The following is an 8,430-nucleotide window of genomic DNA, read 5'->3' as shown; positions in this document are numbered from 1 at the left end:
CGAGATCTCGAGAATAAAGCAAGATAGCGACAAGCGGTAAACGGTAAAGGGTACACACGGATAAGGTCTATAATTTTTACTCAGGTCATTTTCAGGTCAGGTCAAAGATGACGTCACAGGAGCTAAAAGGAAGTCAAAATAGCGGCACTATACATATATATGAAGTTTTTCTCGAATAACTTTCAAGGTATCCCAGCTAGGAACAAACTAATAGCACCATCGTGCTCCTCTCGTCGATCCGCATAGAAACATATGTATGTTGACCTCAAAAGGTCGAAAGGTCAAAAGTTTACCTTAGATCACGTGACCTAAGGTCAACTTTTGACCTTTCGACCTTTCGAGGTCAACATACATATGTTTCGATGCGGATCGACGAGAGGATCACGATGGTGCTATTAGTTTGTTCCTAGCTGGGATACCTTGAAAGTTATTCGAGAAAAACTTCATATATATGTATAGTGCCGCTATTTTGACTTCCTTTTAGCTCCTGTGACGTCATCTTTGACCTGACCTGAAAATGACCTCATTAAAAATTATAGACCTTATCCGTGTGTACCCTTTACCGTTTACCGCTTGTCGCTATCTTGCTTTATTCTCGAGATCTCGCTGTCGCTCCCGCTCGTTAAAATGGACAGGTCATAAAAATGACCTGACCTGAGGTCAACGCAGGGCGATAACCACTTTTTTATCATCGTATATGAATGACCATTGATAAGGCTTTAATCGTCATCAGACTAAATTGCAACTTTCAGTGGGGAAAATATCAAGGTCACTCTTCGAAAAATAGGACAAAAGGTCACGTGATCAAAATTTTCAAAAATTGAAAATCCAAGATAGCCAAAATGTTTGTTGGCTGATTGTGAGTTGAACTATATGAAGTTTTTATCGCAAAAAACCAATAGTTTGTGAGTTATAGGCCGCCAAACATAGGGCTGCAGCGCGAACTCCAAGAATTGCCCGAGGCTATATCTCGGAAACCGTTGTTCGAAGAAAAAAACCCTTGCCACAGCTGGCTTCCCCGCCCATCACAACCCATTAGACCAATTTTAAGCAAAAAATAAAATATGAGGGTGCAGGGCACTTGTCGATTTGTCGTGGAACGCCCCTGGTGCGGGTACTCGTTGATGAAAACAACTTATGACCCAGCCAAGGCGCCACAGAGAAAAGGCCCGCCGGGGATCAATCAAGCGAAGGCGAATCAACTCAGTGTCGTCCTCGGTCCACTCATCCTTGAACACGAGTGGAGCTTCTGGAATGCCCTTGAAGCAGTCGGTGAACCGGGCGTGAGAGATCTGATCGGCTAGAGGTCACGAAGGCGGTGTTATTGTTTGTTTGTTAATTGGGGCTTTAGGGCGCGCCGACTACTTAGGTCATTTTGCGCCCATAACGTCGTTTTAATAAAACAAGTGTGTCAAAAGAGAGAACCTTCTAGATACGAAGACTAAAAAGTAAAAGACTCGATATAAAACAGCAAGGTAAGATAAAGCAGCGCAAGAGTGTCGTCCTAGACAACTGACTAGATGTAAGGACTAGAGAGGACTAGTTGGATTTAATGTCAGGTCGAGTAAATCGCTTGGAAGTTGATCGAGCGGATAAAGGAAAAAATATTGCCGGATAAAACCCAGGGTGAGTCGTCACCCAGAAGGTGGCGGATAGTGGTATCCGGAGCGATGCGCCCGAGATAGCGTGTCCGGTTCGGTTCAGCGAGAGGACAAGATAAAAGCACGTGAGAGACAGTGAGAGGCACGGCACACCGACTGCATGTGGGTTGTTCCTCTCCACGGAGGAGATAGCCATGAGTCGCGTACGTATGACCAATACGTAATCTGCAGAGGGCCACTTCCTGGTGCCTGTTGCTTTGGAAGCAAGACTGCCAGGGCTCCAAGGTAGGCTTCACGCTCCGCAGCTTCCCAGATCCTTGGAGATGCCACTCTGCCTGCCAGCTTGACATCGTGAAGGTTTGGATGGCTGGGTAAAAATCACGAGCCGGCAGGGGCAAACGCCGAAGGCATGGAGCCGCGGCCGCGCGTCTCGCGGCCGCGTCGGCGAGCTCATTGCCAGTTATACCCACATGGCTTGGAATCCAGCAAAACTTAATAGTTTTGCCTGACTGCTCCACCGACGTGAGCCGAGATAAAATGTCTTGGACTATCGGATTGTCTGGGTTGAACCTCCGTATAGCCAGCAGGCTGCTGAGAGAATCCGATAAAATGAGGTAAGACAAGTTGTCAGACACCTCGATAAAACACAACGCCTTCTCGATTGCAACGAGCTCGGATGAGAAAACGGAGGCAGAGGAAGGCAATGAAAAAGTGCGCGTGTCGCGACCAGCCACGAAAGCGCAGCCGACGCCGTCCTCCGTTTTCGAGCCGTCCGTAAACACCGAGATAAAACCGTCGTATGACGCAATGTGTTCCAATGCCCGTGCTCGTTGCACACATGGCGGCAGGTCGTCCTTCTTGACCTCAGAGAGCGTGAGGTCTACTTGCGCTGGAGCGTATTTCCATGGCGGAGAGGGCGTACCCCACGTACGTCGCACTTCACGGAACTCTATGTTGACTGTAGAAAAGAGCTCTTTTATGCGCAATCCGAAGGAGACCGATTGTCGCACTCTGTCAAGACGATTAAAATCAGGAGAAAAGACGTACGGATACGTCGGATGTCCTGGGAACTGGCGGAGTTTCAGCGCGTACCTCATCCCCAGCATCTGACGGCGGAGAGATAGTGGCGGTTCGTGTGCCTCGGCGAGGAGGCTGCTCTTGGGCGACGTGCGGAATGCACCTGTGGCAACACGTAGCGCCGCGTGGTGCACGGAGTCAAGAGCCTTTTTACTGGATTCGCTGGCAGAGTCGTAAACAAAGCATGCGTAATCCAGTTTCGATCGGACGATCGACCGATATAAAAGAAGGAGCGTCCTGCGGTCCGCACCATAAGATGTGCGGGCGACACATTTTAAAACGTTCAGGGATTTAAAACATCGTTCCCGAAGCGTTCTAAAATGTTCTCTATACGTCAAACGACTGTCAAAAAATATTCCAAGAAACTTTGCCACCGGCCGAGTAGGAATCACCTGTCCACGGAGCTTGATTCCCAAGGCTAAGTCGTCGCAGCGGCGGCGGCAAAAGTGCATAGCGACGGTTTTCGTTGTTGAAAAACGTAGGCCGTTGTCGTCGCTCCACCTCTCTAGACGGGTTACAGCGAGCTGCAACTGTCTGGCAACGTGACGGGCGGTCGTGGCAGAAAACCAGATCGCGAAATCATCGACAAATAGCGATCTGCCGATGGATGGTGCAAGTTTGTCGCCAATATCATTGATCGCCACAGCGAACAGCGCCACGCTGAGAACTCCGCCTTGGGGAACTCCGTTCTCTTGAGTAAAACTGCTCGAAAGACTACTGCCAACTCGGACTTTGAACCGACGACCCGATAAAAAGTTCTTGATAAAGAGGCCCATCCGGCCGCGTATGCCGTACTTGTGTACTTTGGAAAGTATTCTGTGTCGTAACACTGTATCATAGGCCGCCTCAATATCAAAGAACAGTGCTCCAAGGTGCTTCTTTTCAGTAAAACAGGTGCGTATCTCGGTGTCGAGGGCTAAAATGTGGTCAACAGGGCTGCGGTGCTTTCTAAAACCGCACTGGGCGTTTGTAAAAACACCGTGATGTTCCAGAAACCAGCTAAGACGCACATTGACCATCTTCTCCATCAGCTTTGAAAGCGATGATGTGAGAGAGATGGGCCGATAGTGGAGAGGGTCATGTCCCGACTTGCCAGCCTTCAAGATAGGAATGATAGTGGCTTCCCGCCAGGTCTCAGGGAAAGTGCCAGTCTCCCAAAGCGAATTGAAAGTTGCTAGCAGCGCCTCGAGGGCAACTGCCGGGAGATGACGGAGCATGTCGTTGTGGACAGCATCCGGACCTTCTGAGACGCTGCGCAACGAGCTGATGGCAGACGTGAGCTCAGCCATAGAGAAAGGCTCGTTGTACACAAAATTTTCAGCTGTGCTGAAGTCCACGGCGGCTGGTGCAGGTCGTGAGGACGGCTCTCCTCGGCAGCGCTGATAGAGTGCACGGCCTATCGTCTCTGCGACGTCTAAAGGGTGGGATATGTCCGTGTTGTTCACTCTTAAAACCGGAAGCGGAACAGAGCTGAACCGGCCTTCAATGCGCTTCATGCGTGCCCATATCTGGGTCGTAGGAGTAAAACGGTTCAAGGAACTCACGTACGTGCGCCATGAAACAGCCTTTGCCTCTTTTAAAACGCGACGGGCAAAAGCCCGCGCTTTCTTAAAAGCGATGAGGTTCTCAGTAGTACTGCTCCGGTCAAACTTTCTAAAAGCGCGCTTCCTGGCACGAATCGCATCTCCGCATTCCTTGGTCCACCACGGGACCGGAGGACGACGAGGCTGACTCGACGTCTTGGGTATGCACCTGTTTGCGGAGTCAATGAGTAAACATGTAAAATCCTCTGTAGACATCACAGAGGCGTCGGCTCTGGATAAAACCGTGGCCTCTACGGCGGCCTGGAATTCGCCCCAGTCGGCCTTCCGAACATTCCACCTGGGTGGACGGTTGCCTGACACTGGGGACTCCTGGTGCTCCAGCCACACTGGGAAGTGGTCGCTCCCGAGTGGGTCGTCATGGACGGACCAGGTAAAAAGCTGAGCTAGCCGCGGACTGACTAAGCTCAGGTCCAGAGCCGATGTTTGACCGGAGGGTGTTGTAAAATGGGTGCGCTGTCCTGTATTTAAAATACACAGCGCCTCATCGCGGATAAAAGATTCTAAAAGTCGACCACGAGTGCCAGTCGTGTCGCATCCCCACGCCAGGCTATGGGCATTAAAATCGCCGACTACCAGGACCGGAGGTGGAAGCTCATCGACAAGTCGATGCAGCTCAACCACCGGGAGCGCTATACCTGGTGGAAGGTATAAAGAACAGACTGTCAGCTCCCAGTGGTTGAAATCAACTCTAGCGGCTACCGCCTGCAGAGGAGTCTGCAGCGGAACCTGACGTGCGGGCACACTGTGGTGCACTGCCAAAAGTACACCTCCATGGGCAATGGTCGGGGTGTCTAAGTCTCTTCTAAAAACAGAGTAGCCCTTGATGGCAAAGGTAACGTTTGGCGCTAGCTTGGTCTCCTGGAGACCTAAAACAAGGGGTGTGCGCCAACGGATAAGAGACTGTAGGTCCTGGTAGTTGGCCCGGAGGCCTCTACAGTTCCACTGTAGAATAAAAGGCGTGGTTAAAAAGGCGCAAAAAGGGCGCGTATAACATGAGGCAAAGGCGCACACAGATACCTGACTGACCACAAAAAAGGTAAAAAGCACCGAGAGAAATGCACCTGGTAAAAAAGCGCAATAGCGCGAAAAAGATAAAAGGATAAAAGAGGAAATGACTAGACTGAAAGACTAGACTAGGTCCTCTAACTCCGAGGAGGCGCTCCCCCCGTAACGGATACGGGGATGCCCCGAGCCCTCTCGGTGTAGCCTCCCTTCAGCAGAGGCAGATCGGGCGTGGCTCGAGCCCTGCTGGGGCTTTTTCGCCCGGGGGGCGTCACCCTCCGAGGGTGACCAGCTCGGGGGCGTCTGCCGCTTGGCGAGGCGCCCTGGAGCCGCGGAGGTCTGTTGCCGCCCCGACGGGGATGTCGAGGCGGCGGCCTGTGTCCTCGACACAGGCGTCTCTGGCAGCGGCGGTGGTGGCCGCCGCTGCGGAGGTGGAGGAGGCGGCGGGGGACCCATGATGGGCCGAGTCCCCGCCTCGGGTGTCTCCGGGGTGTCAGCGGCAACAGCCGCTTTGGCACTCCCGGAGGCGGAGTCGGCAGACGAGGCTTCCTTAGCCTCTAGGGCCTTCTGGACGAGGCGAGCCCTCCTCGCCTCGCGTGCCTTCCTCTCCTCCTCCCCCCGCCGCAGCGCCTCCTGCACCGCCGTGGGCGGTCGGGGGCGGGGCGGGGTGGGTGGCGCCTTACCCTGCGCCGGGGGGCGCCGACCACCCTGTCGGCGCTGGACGACGGCCCAGCCGTCTCCATCACCGTTCGCGGCTGGAGCGGGACTGGGTGGACCCCACACTGACTCTAGAGCAGCCTGCTCTGTGTTGCTCGGCGGCGCACGAGGCGCCGTGGTGTCCGCTGAGTCACCAGTGGCTACGACGGTGAGGCCGAATCGTTTGAGAAGCTGCACGAGCTGTGCTACACTCATCTGGGAGGCATCGGTAGAGTTTGTGACTCTCACCTTCTGGGCATACGAGGTCTTCGGGTGACTCTGGTTGTACACCTCCCGGGCCTCTTTGAAAGACAAATTTCTGGTAGCCTTGATGGTCATGATCTCTTTCTCCTTGACGTATGCAGGGCAAGACCTATCATACGCGGAGTGCGGCGTCTGCCCCTCTCCGCAGTTGACGCATCGGGGGGTCTCCGAGTCACAGGTTTCGTCAGTGTGGTCCTGCGAAGCACACTTGGAGCACGTGGGTCTTCCTCGGCAGTTGTCCTTTGTGTGGCCGAAACGTTGGCAGCGGAGGCAGCGCATGGGCGCTGGGACGAAAGGCCGTACGCGAACCTTCACGTAGCCCACGCGAATCTCACTCGGCAAGTCAGTGGAGTCAAACGTCAGAATTATGTTGTTGGTCGAGACCGTGCCTCTCTTCGTCATGATGCGGCGAGCCGCTGTCACGCCGAAATCAGCGAGCCCGTCCGCAATGTCCTCGTCGCTCACTCCCCTCAGATCGAAACAGTTAATGACCCCTCGTGAGGAGTTCTTAGATCGGTGAGGTTCCACTGTAAGCGGGATGGAGACGAGCTTCCGGCCGGATGCCCGTCCCTCGGAGAACACGAAGCGAGTAGCGTCCAACGCTTTCGCCGCCTCCTCGCTTTTCCTGAACTCGACCTCCAGCGCGCCATCACGCATCCGGTCACAACGAACGATCGAACCAAACCGGTCACAGCCATCCTTCCGCTGGAAGGGCGACAGAGAGCTCAGCTCCCTGTCTGCGCTCCGGAAGATAAGGATCTTAGGAGATCGTGGACCTTTGTCGAGCACCGTTCGCCTGTCGGCCGAGGCCAACAGGCGAGGATCGGCCGAGGCCGAGGGATTGGACTGGGGGGAAGGGGGATCGGTCAAGTTATCCATGTGAAAGAGTTGGTCTCCGCCAGCTCGGCCGCCGACGCTCCGCAACGGCGCCGCTACAAGGCCTGGGACGGCCGAGCTGACTGTACGGGACTTGGCGGCACCTTCCGAGGGGGGGAGAGAGGCTCACCACCCCCCACGGTCGGATACCGCCTCCTCCCTTGACGCCTCGCCGAGTCACCGCCAGGGGCAGCGACAGATCAGCCCCACCGACGGAGGACGAGCACAAGTGCCCGAACCCCGCCGGCGACACCTCTCAGACACCACCCCCGGCTGCATCACGACTGGGAATGGCTCCTCAAGTGCGGCGCCCCACTGAGTGTCCCGCCCTTACAGAACTCAGGGCCAAAGAGGCGTGTTGCCCAGCCACCGCGACTGGCTCCGCACGGTGGGGGGCTCAACCTCCAGGATCCCGTTGTCCTGGGGTACGGGTCGGCTCGCCTAGCCTAGTAAAACCGGCTGGTACCCGAGGGGACGCCACTCCCCTTACACTAGCCCAACTCGGCTGTGTTCCTGCGGGTGCAAAAACAACGAAAAAGGGGAGAAAAGAATCAGAAAGCTGTGATCGAACGAAACGCGGACATCCGGTGAGAAGCAAAGCAAAAGCAAACAAAGACCGCTCAAGAGAAACAAAACCACGGAAACCAAGACAAGTCGGGCCGTACCATCTGTCCATCCAGCGATCAAAGCAAGTCGTAGGCAAGCATGGGTCAAGCTGGGGCCGAGGGGGCGCTACTCCCCTTGCTGGCCGAGGCCAGGGACGCCGCGGGGCGAGGGCTCAAGGAGCCCAGTCCAACAGCGACCCAGGCCACTGCCAACCCCCTGCGGGGCCAATCCTGCAGACAATCCATCCAGTAAGCAAGGCAAGTCCAGGTCAAACGCGAGTCAAGCTGGGGCCGAGGGGGCGCTACTCCCCTTACTGGCCGAAGTCACAGCCGCCGCACAGCCGGAGCCAGATGACCCCGGCTAAGCAGCAGCTCTGACCACGGTCAGCCCCCTGCGGGGTCACGAAGGCGGTGATAACCGGCAGTCTGGTCGCAATGCGACAGACAAGGGGTCCGATCGGCCACATGATTCAGACCGCGAGGAGCCGAAATCGCCAGCCCGCTGGTTGGCAAGTATGTTACAGTGGTGGAGACGACAGTTCCAGCCGGAGACGGAGGGGTGGCTTATATCCTAGTTTGAACGTATGCTTTAAAATAAAGCTGTACACAAACAGGCCGAATTGTGGGCGGTCCCGGGCACCGATTGCTCTTACAATGGCAAAAGTTTTTCTTCATGTAGTTTTTTTTTTAGATAAGCAGTCAGTG

Source organism: Amphibalanus amphitrite, unplaced genomic scaffold (assembly GCF_019059575.1).
Source record: "Amphibalanus amphitrite isolate SeventyFive unplaced genomic scaffold, NRLGWU_Aamphi_draft 000417F_arrow, whole genome shotgun sequence".
Classification (NCBI taxonomy): Eukaryota; Metazoa; Arthropoda; class Thecostraca; order Balanomorpha; family Balanidae; genus Amphibalanus; species Amphibalanus amphitrite.
This window is presented reverse-complemented; position numbering follows the sequence as displayed.